The following is an 18,114-nucleotide window of genomic DNA, read 5'->3' on the forward strand; positions in this document are numbered from 1 at the left end:
AAAGCTGTAACTCTGTGAGATGATTTCACAGAACACAAAGAAGTTTCTCAGAAAGCTTCTTTCTCTTTGTTATGGGAGGATATTTCCTTTGGCCGTATAGTCTTCAATGGGATCCGAAATATCTGTTCTCAGATTCCACAGAAATAAGACTAGCAAAAACATCCACGAAATACACATGTAACCCTGTGAGATGAATTAACAGAACACTAAGCAGTTTCTCAGAAAGCTTCTTTCCAGATTTCATCTGAGGATATTTCCTTTTTCACCATAGTCCTCTAAGGGCTTCCCAATAACACTTTGCCAATTCCACAAGAACTGTCTTAGCGAAAGGCTTCTTCAGGGGAAAGCTGTAACTCTGTGAGATGATTTCAGAGAACACAAAGAAGTTTCTCAGAAAGCTTCTTTCTCTTTGTTATCGGAGGTTATTTCCTTTGGTCCTATAGTCTTCAATGGGATCCGAAATATCTGTTCTCAGATTCCACAGAAATAAGGCTAACAAAGAGATCAACGAAATACACATGTAATTTGTGAAATGAATTAACAGAACACTAAGCAGTTTCTCAGACAGCGTCTTTCCAATATTCATCTGAGGATATTTCCTTTTACTCCATAGCCAGTTATGGGCTTCCAAATATCACTTTGCCAATTCCACAAGAACTGTCTTAGCGAAAGGCTTCTTGAGGGGAAAGCTGTAACTCTGAGAGATGATTTCACAGAACACAAAGAAGTTTCTTGGAAAGCTCCTTTCTCTTTGTTTTGGCAGGATATTTCCTTTGGCCCAATAGTCTTCAAAGGGATCCGAAATATCTGTACTCAGATTCCACAGAAATAAGGCTAGCAAAGAGATCCACGAAATACACATGTAACTCTGTGAGATGAATTAACAGAACACTAAGCAGTTTCTCAGAAAGCTTCTTTCCAGATTTCATCTGAGGATATTTCCTTTTTCACCATAGCTCTCTAAGGGCTTCCAAATAACACTTTGCCAATTCCACAAGAACTCTCATAGCGAAAGGCTTCTTGAGGGGAAAGCTGTAACTCTGTGAGATGATTTCACAGAACACAAAGAAGTTTCTCAGAAACCCTCTTTCTCTTTGTTATCGGAGGATATTTCATTTGGTCCTATAGTCTTCAATGGGATCCGAAATATCTGTTCTCAGATTCCAGAGAAATAAGGCTAGCAAAGAGATCCACGAAATACAGAGGTAACACTGTGAGATGAATTAACAGAACACTAAGCAGTTTATCAGAAAGCTTCTTTCCCGATTTCATCTGAGGATATTTCCTTTTTCACCATAGCCCTCTATGGGCTTCCAAATATCACTTTGCCAATTCCACAAGAACTGTCTTTGCGAAAGGCTTCTTGAGGGGAAAGCTGTAAGTCTGTGAGATGGTTTAACAGACACAAAGAAGTTTCTCAGACAGCTTCTTTCTCTTTGTTATCGGAGGATATTTCCTTTGGCCCTATAGTCTTTAAAGGGATCCGAAATACCTGTTCTCAGATTCCACAGAAATAAGACCAGCAGAGAGATCCACGAAATACAGATGTAACTCTGTGAGATGAATTAACAGAACACTAAGCAGTTTCTCAGAAAGCTTTTTTACAGATTTCATCTGAGGAAATTTCCTTTTTCACCATATCCCTCAAAGGGCTTCCAAATATCACTTTGCCAATTCCACAAGAACTGTCTTAGCGAAAGGCTTCTTGAGCGGAAAGCTGTAACTCTGTGAGATGATTTCACAGAACACAAAGAAGTTTCTTAGAAAGCTCCTTTCTCTTTGTTTTGGCAGGATATTTCCTTTGACCCAATAGTCTTCAAAGGGATCCGAAAAATCTGTACTCAGATTCCACAGAAATAAGGCTAGCAAAGGGATCCACGAAATACACATGTAACTCTGTGAGATGAATTAACAGAACACTAAGCAGTTTCTCAGAAAGCTTCTTTCCAGATTTCATCTGAGGATATTTCCTTTTTCACCATAGCTCTCTAAGGGCTTCCAAATAACACTTTGCCAATTCCACAAGAACTGTCTTAGCGAAAGGCTTCTGGAGGGGAAAGCTGTAACTCTGTGAGATGATTTCACAGAACACAAAGAAGTTTGTCAGAAAGCTTCTTTCTCTTTGTTATGGGAGGATATTTCCTTTGGCCCTATAGTCTTCAAAGGGATCCGAAATATCTGTTCTCCGATTCCACAGAAATAAGGCTACCAAAGAGATCCACGAAATACAGAGGTAACTCTGTGAGATGAATTAGCAGAACACTAAGCAGTTTCTCAGAAAGCTTCTTTCCAGATTTCATCTGAGGATATTTCCTTTTTCACCATAGCCCTCTATGGGCTTCCAAATATCACTTTGCCAAATCCACAAGAACTGTCTTAGCGAAAGGCTTCTAGAGGGGAAAGCTGTAACTCTGTGAGATGATTTCTCAGAACACAAAGAAGTTTCTCAGAAAGCTTCTTTCTCTTTGTTATCGGAGGATATTTCCTTTGGCCCTATAGTCTTCCAAGGGATCCGAAATATCTGTACTCAGATACCACAGAAATAAGGCTAGCAAAGAGATCCATGAAATACACATGTAACTCTGTGAGATGAATTAATAGAACAGTAAGCAGTTTCTCAGAAAGCTTCTTTCCAGATTTCATCTGAGGAAATTTCCTTTTTCACCGTAGCCCTCTATGGGCTTCCAAAGATCACTTTGCCAATTCCACAAGAACTGTCTTAGCGAAAGGCTTCTTGAGGGGAAAGCTGTAACTCTGTGAGATGATTTCACAGAACACAAAGAAGTTTCTCGGAAAGCTTCTTTCTCTTTGTTATGGGAGGATATTTCCTTTGGCCCTATAGTCTTCAAAGGGATCCGAAATATCTGTTCTCCGATTCCACAGAAATAAGGCTAGCAAAGAGATCCACGAAATACACATGTAACTCTGTGAGATGAATTAACAGAACACTAAGCAGTTTCTCAGAAAGTTTCTTTCCAGATTTCATCTGAGGATATTTCCTTTTTCACCATAGCCCTCTATGGACTACCAAATATCATTTTGCCAATTCCAAAAGACCTGTCTTAGCGAAAGGCTTCTTGAGGGGAAAGCTGTAACTCTGTGAGATGATTTCACAGAACACAATGAAGTTTCTCAGAAAGCTTCCTTCTCTTTGTTATCGGAGGATATTTCCTATGGCCCTATAGTCTTCAAAAACATCCGAAATATCTGTTCTCAGAGTCCACAGAAATAAGGCTATCAAGAGATCCACGCAATAGAGAGGTAACTCTGTGAGATGAATTAACAGAACACTAAGCAGTTTCTCAGAAAGCTTCTTTCCAGATTTCATCTGAGGATATTTACTTTTTCACCATAGTCCTATATGGGCTTCCAAATATCACTAAGCCAATTCCACAAGAACTGTCTTAGAGAAAGGCTTCTTGAGGGGAAAGCTGTAACTCTGTGAGATGATTTCACAGAACACAAAGAAGTTTCTCAGAAAGCTTATTTCCCTTTGTTATGGGAGGATATTTCCTTTGGCCCCATAGTCTTCAAAGGGATCCGAATTATCTGTTCTCAGAGTCCACAGAAATAAGGCTAGCAAAGAGATCCACGAAATACAGAGGTAACTCTGTGAGATGAATTAACAGAACACTAAGCAGTTTCTCAGAAAGCTTCTTTCCAGATTTCATCTGAGGATAATTCCTTTTTCACCATAGCCCTCTATGGGCTTCCAAATATGACTTTGCCAATTCCACAATAACTGTCTTAGCGAAAGGCTTCTTGACGGGAAAGCTGTAACTCTGTGAGATGATTTCACAGAACACAAAGAAGTTTCTCAGAAAGCTTATTTCTCTTTGTTATCGGAGGATATTTCCTTTGGCCCTATAGTCTTCAAAGGGATCCGAAATATCTGTTCTCAGAGTCCACAGAAATAAGGCTAGCAAAGAGATCCACGAAATACAGAGGTAACTCTGTGAGATGAATTAACAGAACACTAAGCAGTTTCTCAGAAAGCTTCTTTCCAGATTTCATCTGAGGATATTTCCTTCTTCACCATAGCCCTCTAAGGGCTTCCAAATATGACTTTGCCAATTCCACAAGAACTGTCTTAGCGAAAGGCTTCTTGAGGGGAAAGCTGTAACTCTGTGAGATGATTTCACAGAACACAAAGAAGTTTCTCAGAAAGCTTCTTTCTCTTTGTTATGGGAGGATATTTCCTTTGGCCCTATAGTCTTCAAAGGGATCCGAAATATCTGTTCTCAGATTCCACAGAAATAAGGCTAGCAAAGAGATCCACGATATACACATGTAAATCTGTGAGATGAATTAACAGAACACTAAGCAGTTTCTCAGAAAGCTTCTTTCCAGATTTCATCGGAGGATATTTCCTTTTTCACCATAGCCCTCTATGGGCTTCCAAATATCACTTTGCCAATTCCACAAGAACTGTCTTAGCGAAAGGCTTCTTGAGGGGAAAGCTGTAACTCTGTGAGATGATTTCACAGAACACAAAGAAGTTTCTCAGAATGCTTCTTTCTCTTTGTTATGGGAGGATATTTCCTTTGGCCGTATAGTCTTCAATGGGATTCCAAATATCTGTTCTCAGATTCCACAGAAATAAGACCAGCAGAGAGATCCACGAAATACAGATGTAACTCTGTGAGATGAATTAACAGAACACTAAGCAGTTTCTCAGAAAGCTTCTTTCCAGATTTCATCCGTGGATATTTCCTTTTTCACCATACCCCTCAATGGGCTTCCAAATATCACTTTGCCAATTCCACAAGAACTGTCTTAGCGAAAGGCTTCTTGAGGGGAAAGCTGTAACTCTGTGAGATGATTTCACAGAACACAAAGAAGTTTCTCAGAAAGCTTCTTTCTCTTTGTTATGGGAGGATATTTCCTTTGGCCCTATAGTCTTCAAAGGGATCCGAAATATCTGTTCTCAGATTCCACAGAAATAAGGCTAGCAAAGAGATCCACGAAATACACATGTAAATCTGTGAGCTGAATTAACAGAACACTAAGCAGTTTCTCAGAAAGCTTCTTTCCAGATTTCATCTGAGGATATTTCCTTTTTCACCATAGCCCTCTATGGGCTTCCAAATATCACTTTGCCAATTCCACAAGAACTGTCTTCGCGAAAGGCTTCTTAAGGGGAAAGCTGTAACTCTGTGAGATGATTTCACAGAATACAAAGAAGTTTCTCAGAAAGCTTCTTTCTCTTTGTTATGGGAGGATATTTCCTTTGGCCGCATAGTCTTCAATGGGATCCGAAATATCTGTTCTCAGATTCCACAGAAATAAGACTAGCAAAAACATCCACGAAATACACATGTAACCCTGTGAGATGAATTAACAGAACACTAAGCAGTTTCTCAGAAAGCTTCTTTCCAGATTTCATCTGAGGATATTTCCTTTTTCACCATAGTCCTCTAAGGGCTTCCCAATAACACTTTGCCAATTCCACAAGAACTGTCTTAGCGAAAGGCTTCTTGAGGGGAAAGCTGTAACTCTGTGAGATGATTTCAGAGAACACAAAGAAGTTTCTCAGAAAGCTTCTTTCTCTTTGTTATCGGAGGATATTTCCTTTGGTCCTATAGTCTTCAATGGGATCCGAAATATCTGTTCTCAGATTCCACAGAAATAAGGCTAACAAAGAGATCAATGAAATACACATGTAATTTGTGAAATGAATTAACAGAACACTAAGCAGTTTCTCAGACAGCGTCTTTCCAATATTCATCTGAGGATATTTCCTTTTACTCCATAGCCAGTTATGGGCTTCCAAATATCACTTTGCCAATTCCACAAGAACTGTCTTAGCGAAAGGCTTCTTGAGGGGAAAGCTGTAACTCTGAGAGATGATTTCACAGAACACAAAGAAGTTTCTTGGAAAGTTCCTTTCTCTTTGTTTTGGCAGGATATTTCCTTTGGCCCAATAGTCTTCAAAGGGATCCGAAATATCTGTACTCAGATTCCACAGAAATAAGGCTAGCAAAGAGATCCACGAAATACACCTGTAACTCTGTGAGAAGAATTAACAGAACACTAAGCAGTTTCTCAGAAAGCTTCTTTCCAGATTTCTTCTGAGGATATTTCCTTTTCCTTAGCTCTCTAAGGGCTTCCAAATAACACTTTGCCAATTCCACAAGAACTGTCTTAGCGAAAGGCTTCTTGAGGGGAAAGCTGTAACTCTGTGAGATGATTTCACAGAACACAAAGAAGTTTCTCAGAAAGCCTCTTTCTCTTTGTTATCGGAGGATATTTCATTTGGTCCTATAGTCTTCAATGGGATCCGAAATATCTGTTCTCAGATTCCAGAGAAATAAGGCTAGCAAAGAGATCCACGAAATACAGAGGTAACACTGTGAGATGAATTAACAGAACACTAAGCAGTTTCTCAGAAAGCTTCTTTCCCGATTTCGTCTGAGGATATTTCCTTTTTCACCATAGCCCTCTATGGGCTTCCAAATATCACTTTGGCAATTCCACAAGAACTGTCTTTGCGAAAGGCTTCTTGAGGGGAAAGCTGTAAGTCTGTGAGATGGTTTAACAGACACAAAGAAGTTTCTCAGACAGCTTCTTTCTCTTTGTTATCGGAGGATATTTCCTTTGGCCCTATAGTCTTCTAAGGGATCCGAAATATCTGTTCTCAGATTCCACAGAAATAAGACCAGCAGAGAGATCCACGAAATACAGATGTAACTCTGTGAGATGAATTAACAGAACACTAAGCAGTTTCTCAGAAAGCTTCTTTACAGATTTCATCTGAGGAAATTTCCTTTTTCACCATATCCCTCAATGGGCTTCCAAATATCACTTTGCCAATTCCACAAGAACTGTCTAAGCGAAAGGCTTCTTGAGCGGAAAGCTGTAACTCTGTGAGATGATTTCACAGAACAGAAAGAAGTTTCTTAGAAAGCTCCTTTCTCTTTGTTTTGGCAGGATATTTCCTTTGGCCCAATAGTCTTCAAAGGGATCAGAAAAATCTGTACTCAGATTCCACAGAAATAAGGCTAGCAAAGAGATCCACGAAATACACATGTAACTCTGTGAGATGAATTAACAGAACACTAAGCAGTTTCTCAGAAAGCTTCTTTCCAGATTTCATGTGAGGATATTTCCTTTTTCACCATAGCTCTCTAAGGGCTTCCAAATAACACTTTGCCAATTCCACAAGAACTGTCTTAGCGAAAGGCTTCTTGAGGGGAAAGCTGTAACTCTGTGAGATGATTTCACAGAACACAAAGAAGTTTGTCAGAAAGCTTCTTTCTCTTTGTTATGGGAGGATATTTCCTTTGGCCCTATAGTCTTCAAAGGGATCCGAAATATCTGTTCTCCGATTCCACAGAAATAAGGCTACCAAAGAGATCCACGAAATACAGAGGTAACTCTGTGAGATGAATTAACAGAACACTAAGCAGTTTCTCAGAAAGCTTCTTTCCAGATTTCATCTGACGATATTTCCTATTTCACCATAGCCCTCTATGGGCTTCCAAATATCACTTTGCCAATTCCACAAGAACTGTCTTAGCGAAAGGCTTCTAGAGGGGAAAGCTTTAACTCTGTGAGATGATTTCTCAGAACACAAAGAAGTTTCTCAGAAAGCTTCTTTCTCTTTGTTATCGGAGGATATTTCCTTTGGCCCTATAGTCTTCCAAGGGATCCGAAACATCTGTACTCAGATACCACAGAAATAAGGCTAGCAAAGAGATCCACGAAATACACATGTAACTCTGTGAGATGAATTAATAGAACAGTAAGCAGTTTCTCAGAAAGCTTCTTTCCAGATTTCATCTGAGGAAATTTCCTTTTTCACCGTAGCCCTCTATGGGCTTCCAAATATCACTTTGCCAATTCCACAAGAACTGTCTTAGCGAAAGGCTTCCTGAGGGGAAAGCTGTAACTCTGTGAGATGATTTCACAGAACACAAAGAAGTTTCTCGGAAAGCTTCTTTCTCTTTGTTATGGGAGGATATTTCCTTTGGCCGTATAGTCTTCAATGGGATCCGAATTATCTGTTCTCAGAGTCCACAGAAATAAGGCTAGCAAAGAGATCCACGAAATACAGAGGTAACACTGTGAGATGAATTAACAAAACACTAAGCAGTTTCTCAGAAACTTCTTTCCAGATTTCGTCTGAGGATATTTCCTTTTTCAACATAGCCCTCTATGGGCTTCCAAATATCACTTTGCCAATTCCACAAGAACTGTCTTAGCGAAAGGCTTCTTGAGGGGAAAGCTGTAATTCTGTGAGATGATTTCACAGAACACAAAGAAGTTTCTCAGAAAGCTTCTTTCTCTTTGTTATGGAAGGATATTTCCTTTGGCCCTATAGTCTTCAAAGGGATCCGAAATATCTGTTCTCAGATTCCACAGAAATAAGGCTAGCAAAGAGATCCACGAAATACACATGTAACTCTGTGAGATGAATTAACAGAACACTAAGCAGTTTCTCAGAAAGTTTCTTTCCAGATTTCAACTGAGGATATTTCCTTTTTCACCATAGCCCTCTATGGACTACCAAATATCATTTTGCCAATTCCACAAGACCTGTCTTAGCGAAAGGCTTCTTGAGGGGAAAGCTGTAACTCTGTGAGATGATTTCACAGAACACAAAGAAGTTTCTCAGAAAGCTTCTTTCTCTTTGTTATCGGAGGATATTTATTATGGCCCTATAGTCTTCAAAAACATCCGAAATATCTGTTCTCAGAGTCCACAGAAATAAGGCTATCAAGAGATCCACGCAATAGAGAGGTAACTCTGTGAGATGAATTAACAGAACACTAAGCAGTTTCTCAGAAAGCTTCTTTCCAGATTTCATCTGAGGAAATTTCCTTTTTCACCGTAGCCCTCTATGGGCTTCCAAATATCACTTTGCCAATTCCACAAGAACTGTCTTAGCGAAAGGCTTCTTGAGGGGAAAGCTGTAACTCTGTGAGATGATTTCACAGAACACAAAGAAGTTTCTCGGAAAGCTTCTTTCTCTTTGTTATGGGAGGATATTTCCTTTGGCCGTATAGTCTTCAATGGGATCCGAATTATCTGTTCTCAGAGTCCACAGAAATAAGGCTAGCAAAGAGATCCACGAAATACAGAGGTAACACTGTGAGATGAATTAGCAAAACACTAAGCAGTTTCTCAGAAACTTCTTTCCAGATTTCGTCTGAGGATATTTCCTTTTTGAACATAGCCCTCTATGGGCTTCCAAATATCAGTTTGCCAATTCCACAAGAACTGTCTTAGCGAAAGGCTTCTTGAGGGGAAAGCTGTAACTCAGTGAGATGATTTCACAGAACACAAAGAAGTTTCTCAGAAAGCTTCTTTCTCTTTGTTATGGGAGGATATTTCCTTTGGCCCCATAGTCTTCAAAGGGATCCGAATTATCTGTTCTCAGAGTCCACAGAAATAAGGCTAGCAAGGAGATCCACGAAATACAGAGGTAACTCTGTCAGATGAATTAAGAGAACACTAAGCAGTTTCTCAGAAAGCTTCTTTCCAGATTTCATCTGAGGATATTTCCTTTTTCACCATAGCCCTCTATGGGCTTCCAAATAAGACTTTGCCAATTCCACAATAACTGTCTTAGCGAATGGCTTCTTGAGGGGAAAGCTGTAACTCTGTGAGATGATTTCACAGAACACAAAGAAGTTTCTCAGAAAGCTTCTTTCTCTTTGTTATGGGAGGATATTTCCTTTGGCCGTATAGTCTTCAATGGGATTCCAAATATCTGTTCTCAGATTCCACAGAAATAAGACCAGCAGAGAGATCCACGAAATACAGATGTAACTCTGTGAGATGAATTAACAGAACACTAAGCAGTTTCTCAGAAAGGTTCTTTCCAGATTTCATCTGTGGATATTTCCTTTTTCACCATACCCCTCAATGGGCTTCCAAATATCACTTTGCCAATTCCACAAGAATTGTCTTAGCGAAAGGCTTCTTGAGGGGAAAGCTGTAACTCTGTGAGGTGATTTCACAGAACACAAAGAAGTTTGTCAGAAAGCTTCTTTCTCTTTGTTATGGGAGGATATTTCCTTTGGCCCTATAGTCTTCAAAGGGATCCGAAATATCTGTTCTCAGATCCCACAGAAATAAGGCTAGCAAAGAGATCGAAGAAATACACATGTAAATCTGTGAGATGAATTAACAGAACACTAAGCAGTTTCTCAGAAAGCTTCTTTCCAGATTTCATCTGAGGATATTTCCTTTTTCACCATAGCCCTCTATGGGCTTCCAAATATCACTTTGCCAATTCCACAAGAACTATCTTCGCGAAAGGCTTCTTGAGGGGAAAGTTGTTACTCTTTGAGATGATTTCATAGAACACAACGAAGTTTGTCAGAAACTTGTTTCTCATTGTTATCGGAAGATATTGCCTTTGGCCCTATGGTCTTCAATGGGATCCGAAATATCTGTTCTCAGATTCCACAGAAATAAGGCTAGCAAAGAGATACACGAAATACAGATGTAACTCTGTCAGATGAATTAACAGAACACTAAGCAGTTTCTCAGAAAGCTTCTTTCCAATATTCATCTGAGGATATTTCCTTTTTCACCATAGCCAGCTATGGGCTTCCAAATATCACTTTGCCAATTCCACAAGAACTGTCTTAGCGAAAGGCTTCTTGAGGAGAAAGCTGTAACTCTGAGAGATGATTTCACAGAACACAGAGAAGTTTGTTAGAAAGCTTCTTTCTCTTTGTTATGGGAGGATATTTCCTTTGGCCCTATAGTCTTCAAAGGGATCCGAAATATCTGTACTCAGATTCCACAGAAATAAGGCTAGCAAAGAGATCCACGAAATACACATGTAACTCTGTGAGATGAATTAACAGAACACTAAGCAGTTTCTCAGAAAGCTTCTTTCCAGATTTCATCTGAGGATATTTCCTTTTTCACCATAGCTCTCTAAGGGCTTCCAAATAACACTTTGCCAATTCCACAAGAACTGTCTTAGCGAAAGGCTTCTTGAGGGGAAAGCTGTAACTCTGTGAGATGATTTCACAGAACACAAAGAAGTTTGTCAGAAAGCTTCTTTCTCTTTGTTATGGGAGGATATTTCCTTTGGCCCTATAGTCTTCAAAGGGATCCGAAATATCTGTTCTTCGATTCCACAGAAATAAGGCTACCAAAGAGATCCACGAAATACAGAGGTAACTCTGTGAGATGAATTAACAGAACACTAAGCAGTTTCTCAGAAAGCTTCTTTCCAGATTTCATCTGAGGATAATTCCTTTTTCACCATAGCCCTCTATGGGCTTCCAAATATCACTTTGCCAATTCCACAAGAACAGTCTTAGCGAAAGGCTTCTAGAGGGGAAAGCTGTAACTCTGTGAGATGATTTCTCAGAACACAAAGAAGTTTCTCAGAAAGCTTCTTTCTCTTTGTTATCGGAGGATATTTCCTTTGGCCCTATAGTCTTCCAAGGGATCCGAAATATCTGTACTCAGATACCACAGAAATAAGGCTAGCAAAGAGATCCACGCAATACACATGTAACTCTGTGAGATGAATTAATAGAACAGTAAGCAGTTTCTCAGAAAGCTTCTTTCCAGATTTCATCTGAGGAAATTTCCTTTTTCACCGTAGCCCTCTATGGGCTTCCAAATATCACTTTGCAAATTCCACAAGAACTGTCTTAGCGAAAGGCTTCTTGAGGGGAAAGCTGTAACTCTGTGAGATGATTTCACAGAACACAAAGAAGTTTCTCGGAAAGCTTCTTTCTCTTTGTTATGGGAGGATATTTCCTTTGGCCGTATAGTCTTCAATGGGATCCGAATTATCTGTTCTCAGAGTCCACAGAAATAAGGCTAGCAAAGAGATCCACGAAATACAGAGGTAACACTGTGAGATGAATTAACAAAACAGTAAGCAGTTTCTCAGAAACTTCTTTCCAGATTTCGTCTGAGGATATTTCCTTTTTGAACATAGCCCTCTATGGGCTTCCAAATATCAATTTGCCAATTCCAGAAGAACTGTCTTAGCGAAAGGCTTCTTGAGGGGAAAGCTGTAACTCAGTGAGATGATTTCACAGAACACAAAGAAGTTTCTCAGAAAGCTTATTTCCCTTTGTTATCGGAGGATATTTCCTTTGGCCCCATAGTCTTCAAAGGGATCCGAATTATCTGTTCTCAGAGTCCACAGAAATAAGGCTAGCAAAGAGATCCACGAAATACAGAGGTAACTCTGTGAGATGAATTAACAGAACACTAAGCAGTTTCTCAGAAAGCTTCTTTCCAGATTTCATCTGAGGATATTTCCTTTTTCACCATAGCCCTCTATGGGCTTCCAAATATGACTTTGCCAATTCCACAATAACTGTCTTAGCGAAAGGCTTCTTGACGGGAAAACTGTAACTCTGTGAGATGATTTCACAGAACACAAAGAAGTTTCTCAGAAAGCTTATTTCTCTTTGTTATCGGAGGATATTTCCTTTGGCCCTATAGTCTTCAAAGGGATCCGAAATATCTGTTCTCAGAGTCCACAGAAATAAGGCTAGCAAAGAGATCCACGAAATACAGAGGTAACTCTGTGAGATGAATTAACAGAACACTAAGCAGTTTCTCAGAAAACTTCTTTCCAGATTTCATCTGAGGATATTTCCTTCTTCACCGTAGCCCTCTAAGGGCTTCCAAACATGACTTTGCCAATTCCACAAGAACTGTCTTAGCGAAAGGCTTCTTGAGGGGAAAGCTGTAACTCTGTGAGATGATTTCACAGAACACAAAGAAGTTTGTCAAAAAGCTTCTTTCTCTTTGTTATGGGAGGATATTTCCTTTGGCCCTATAGTCTTCAAAGGGATCCGAAATATCTGTTCTCAGATTCCACAGAAATAAGGCTAGCAAAGAGATCCACGATATACAAATGTAAATCTGTGAGATGAATTAACAGAACACTAAGCAGTTTCTCAGAAAGCTTCTTTCCAGATTTCATCTGAGGATATTTCCTTTTTCACCCTATCCCTCTATGGGCTTTAAAAATATCACTTTGCCAATTCCACAAGAACTGTCTTCGCGAAAGGCTTCTTGAGGGGAAAGCTGTAACTCTGTGAGATGATTTCACAGAACACAAAGAAGTTTGTCAGAAAGCTTCTTTCTCTTTGTTATGGGAGGATATTTCCTTTGGCCCTATAGTCTTCAAAGGGATCCGAAATATCTGTTCTCCGATTCCACAGAAATAAGGCTACCAAAGAGATCCACGAAATACAGAGGTAACTCTGTGAGATGAATTAACAGAACACTAAGCAGTTTCTCAGAAAGCTTCTTTCCAGATTTCATCTGAGGATATTTCCTTTTTCACCTTAGCCCTCTATGGGCTTCCAAATATCACTTTGCCAATTCCACAAGAACTGTCTTAGCGAAAGGCTTCTAGAGGGGAAAGCTGTAACTCTGTGAGATGATTTCTCAGAACACAAAGAAGTTTCTCAGAAAGCTTCTTTCTCTTTGTTATCGGAGGATATTTCCTTTGGCCCTATAGTCTTCCAAGGGATCCGAAATATCTGTACTCAGATACCACAGAAATAAGGCTAGCAAAGAGATCCACGAAATACACATGTAACTCTGTGAGATGAATTAATAGAACAGTAAGCAGTTTCTCAGAAAGCTTCTTTCCAGATTTCATCTGAGGAAATTTCCTTTTTCACCGTAGCCCTCTATGGGCTTCCAAATATCACTTTGCCAATTCCACAAGAACTGTCTTAGCGAAAGGCTTCTTGAGGGGAAAGCTGTAACTCTGTGAGATGATTTCACAGAACACAAAGAAGTTTCTCGGAAAGCTTCTTTCTCTTTGTTATGGGAGGATATTTCCTTTGGCCGTATAGTCTTCAATGGGATCCGAATTATCTGTTCTCAGAGTCCACAGAAATAAGGCTAGCAAAGAGATCCACGAAATACAGAGGTAACACTGTGAGATGAATTAGCAAAACACTAAGCAGTTTCTCAGAAACTTCTTTCCAGATTTCGTCTGAGGATATTTCCTTTTTGAACATAGCCCTCTATGGGCTTCCAAATATCAGTTTGCCAATTCCACAAGAACTGTCTTAGCGAAAGGCTTCTTGAGGACAAAGCTGTAACTCTGAGAGATGATTTCACAGAACACAGAGAAGTTTGTCAGAAAGCTTCTTTCTCTTTGTTATGGGAGGATATTTCCTTTGGCCCTGTAGTCTTCAAAGGGATCCGAAATATCTGTTCTCCGATTCCACAGAAATAAGGCTACCAAAGAGATCCACGAAATACAGAGGTAACTCTGTGAGATGAATTAACAGAACACTAAGCAGTTTCTCAGAAAGCTTCTTTCCAGATTTCATCTGAGGATATTTCCTTTTTCACCATAGCCCTCTATGGGCTTCCAAATATCACTTTGCCAATTCCACAAGAACTGTCTTAGCGAAAGGCTTCTAGAGGGGAAAGCTGTAACTCTGTGAGATGATTTCTCAGAACACAAAGAAGTTTCTCAGAAAGCTTCTTTCTCTTTGTTATCGGAGGATATTTCCTTTGGCCCTATAGTCTTCCAAGGGATCCGAAATATCTGTACTCAGATACCACAGAAATAAGGCTAGCAAAGAGATCCACGAAATACACATGTAACTCTGTGAGATGAATTAATAGAACAGTAAGCAGTTTCTCAGAAAGCTTCTTTCCAGATTTCATCTGAGGAAATTTCCTTTTTCACCGTAGCCCTCTATGGGCTTCCAAATATCACTTTGCCAATTCCACAAGAACTGTCTTAGCGAAAGGCTTCTTGAAGGGAAAGCTGTAACTCTGTGAGATGATTTCACAGAACACAAAGAAGTTTCTCGGAAAGCTTCTTTCTCTTTGTTATGGGAGGATATTTCCTTTGGCCGTATAGACTTCAATGGGATCCGAATTATCTGTTCTCAGAGTCCACAGAAATAAGGCTAGCAAAGAGATCCACGAAATACAGAGGTAACACTGTGAGATGAATTAACAAAACACTAAGCAGTTTCTCATAAACTTCTTTCCAGATTTCGTCTGAGGATATTTCCTTTTTGAACATAGCCCTCTATGGGCTTCCAAATATCAGTTTGCCAATTCCACAAGAAGTGTGTTAGCGAAAGGCTTCTTGAGGGGAAAGCTGTAACTCAGTGAGATGATTTCACAGAACACAAAGAAGTTTCTCAGAAAGCTTCTTTCTCTTTTTTATGGGAGGATATTTCTTTGGCCCTATAGTCTTCAAAGGGATCCGAAATATCTGTTCTCAGATTCCACAGAAATAAGGCTAACAAAGAGATCCACGAAATACAGAGGTAACTCTGTGAGATGAATTAACAGAACACTAAGCAGTTTCTCAGAAAGCTTCTTTCCAGATTTCATCTGAGGATATTTCCTTTTTCACCATAGCCCTCTATGGACTTCCAAATATCATTTTGCCAATTCCACAAGACCTGTCTTAGCGAAAGGCTTCTTGAGGGGAAAGCTGTAACTCTGTGAGATGATTTCACAGAACACAAAGAAGTTTCTCAGAAAGCTTCTTTCTCTTTGTTATCGGAGGATATTTCCTATGGCCCTATAGTCTTCAAAAACAACCGAAATATCTGTTCTCAGAGTCCACAGAAATAAGGCTATCAAGAGATCCACGAAATAGAGAGGTAACTCTGTGAGATGAATTAACAGAACACTAAGCAGTTTCTCAGAAAGCTTCTTTCCAGATTTCATCTGAGGATATTTACTTTTTCACCATAGCCCTATATGGGCTTCCAAATATCACTTAGCCAATTCCACAAGAACTGTCTTAGCGAAAGGCTTCTTGAGGGGAAAGCTGTAATTCTGTGAGATGATTTCACAGAACACAAAGAAGTTTCTCAGAAAGCTTCTTTCTCTTTGTTATGGGAGGATATTTCCTTTGGCCCCATAGTCTTCAAAGGGATCCGAATTATCTGTTCTCAGAGTCCACAGAAATAAGGCTAGCAAAGACATCCACGTAATACAGAGGTAACTCTGTGAGATGAATTAACAGAACACTAAGCAGTTTCTCAGAAAGCTTCTTTCCAGATTTCATCTGTGGATATTTCCTTTTTCACCATACCCCTCAATGGGCTTCCAAATATCACTTTGCCAATTCCACAAGAATTGTCTTAGCGAAAGGCTTCTTGAGGGGAAAGCTGTAACTCTGTGAGATGATTTCACAGAACACAAGGAAGTTTCTCAGAAAGCTTCTTTCTCTTTGTTATGGGAGGATATTTCCTTTGGCCCTATAGTCTTCTAAGGGATCCGAAATATCTGTTCTCAGATTCCACAGAAATAAGGCTAGCAAAGAGATCCACGAAATACACATGTAAATGTGTGAGATGAATTAACAGAACACTAAGCAGTTTCTCAGAAAGCTTCTTTCCAGATTTAATCTGAGGATATTTCCTTTTTCAGCATAGCCCTCTATGGGCTTCCAAATATCACTTTGCCAATTCCACAAGAACTGTCTTCGCGAAAGGCTTCTTGTGGGGAAAGCTGTAACTCTGTGAGATGATTTCACAGAACACAAAGAAGTTTCTCAGAAAGCTTCTTTCTCTTTGTTATGGGAGGATATTTCCTTTGGCTGTATAGTCTTCAATGGGATCCGAAATATCTGTTCTCAGATTCCACAGAAATAAGACTAGCAAAGAAATCCACGAAATACACATGTAACTCTGTGAGATGAATTAACAGAACACTAAGCAGTTTCTCAGAAAGCTTCTTTCCAGATTTCATCTGAGGAAATTTCCTTTTTCACCATATACCTCAATGGGCTTCCAAATATCACTTTGCCAATTCCACAAGAACTGTCTTAGCGAAAGGCTTCTTGAGGGGAAAGTTGTTACTCTGTGAGATGATTTCATAGAACACAACGAAGTTTGTCAGAAACTTCTTTCTCTTTGTTATCGGAAGATATTGCCTTTGGCCCTATAGTCTTCAATGGGATCCGAAATATCTGTTCTCAGATTCCACAGAAATAAGGCTAGCAAAGAGATCCACGAAATACAGATGTAACTCTGTCAGATGAATTAACAGAACACTAAGCAGTTTCTCAGAAAGATTCTTTCCAATATTCATCTGAGGATATTTCCTTTTTCACCATAGCAAGCTATGGGCTTCCAAATATCACTTTGCCAATACCACAAGAACTGTCTTAGCGAAAGGCTTCTTGAGGACAAAGCTGTAACTCTGAGAGATGATTTCACAGAACACAGAGAAGTTTGTCAGAAAGCTTCTTTCTCTTTGTTATGGGAGGATATTTCCTTTGGCCCTGTAGTCTTCAAAGGGATCCGAAATATCTGTACTCAGATTCCACAGAAATAAGGCTAGCAAAGAGATCCACGAAATACACATGTAACTCTGTGAGATGAATTAACAGAACACTAAGCAGTTTCTCAGAAAGCTTCTTTCCAGATTTCATCTGAGGATATTTCCTTTTTCACCCTAGCTCTCTAAGGGCTTCCAAATAACACTTTGCCAATTCCACAAGAACTGTCTCAGCGAAAGGCTTCTTGAGGGGAAAGCTGTAACTCTGTGAGATGATTTCACAGAACACAAAGAAGTTTCTCAGAAAGCCTCTTTCTCTTTGTTATCGGAGGATATTTCATTTGGTCCTATAGTCTTCAATGGGATCCGAAATATCTGTTCTCAGATTCCAGAGAAATAAGGCTAGCAAAGAGATCCACGAAATACAGAGGTAACACTGTGAGATGAATTAACAGAACACTAAGCAGTTTCTCAGAAAGCTTCTTTCCCGATTTCATCTGAGGATATTTCCTTTTTCACCATAGCCCTCTATGGGCTTCCAAATATCACTTTGCCAATTCCACAAGAACTGTCTTTGCGAAAGGCTTCTTGAGGGGAAAGCTGTAAGTCTGTGAGATGGTTTAACAGACACAAAGAAGTTTCTCAGACAGCTTCTTTCTCTTTGTTATCGGAGGATATTTCCTTTGGCCCTATAGTCTTCAAAGGGATCCGAAATACCTGTTCTCAGATTCCACAGAAATAAGACCAGCAGAGAGATCCACGAAATACAGATGTAACTCTGTGAGATGAATTAACAGAACACTAAGCAGTTTCTCAGAAAGCTTCTTTACAGATTTCATCTGAGGAAATTTCCTTTTTCACCATATCCCTCAATGGGCTTCCAAATATCAC

This window comes from Macaca fascicularis, chromosome 9 (genome assembly GCF_037993035.2).
Source record: "Macaca fascicularis isolate 582-1 chromosome 9, T2T-MFA8v1.1".
Classification (NCBI taxonomy): Eukaryota; Metazoa; Chordata; class Mammalia; order Primates; family Cercopithecidae; genus Macaca; species Macaca fascicularis.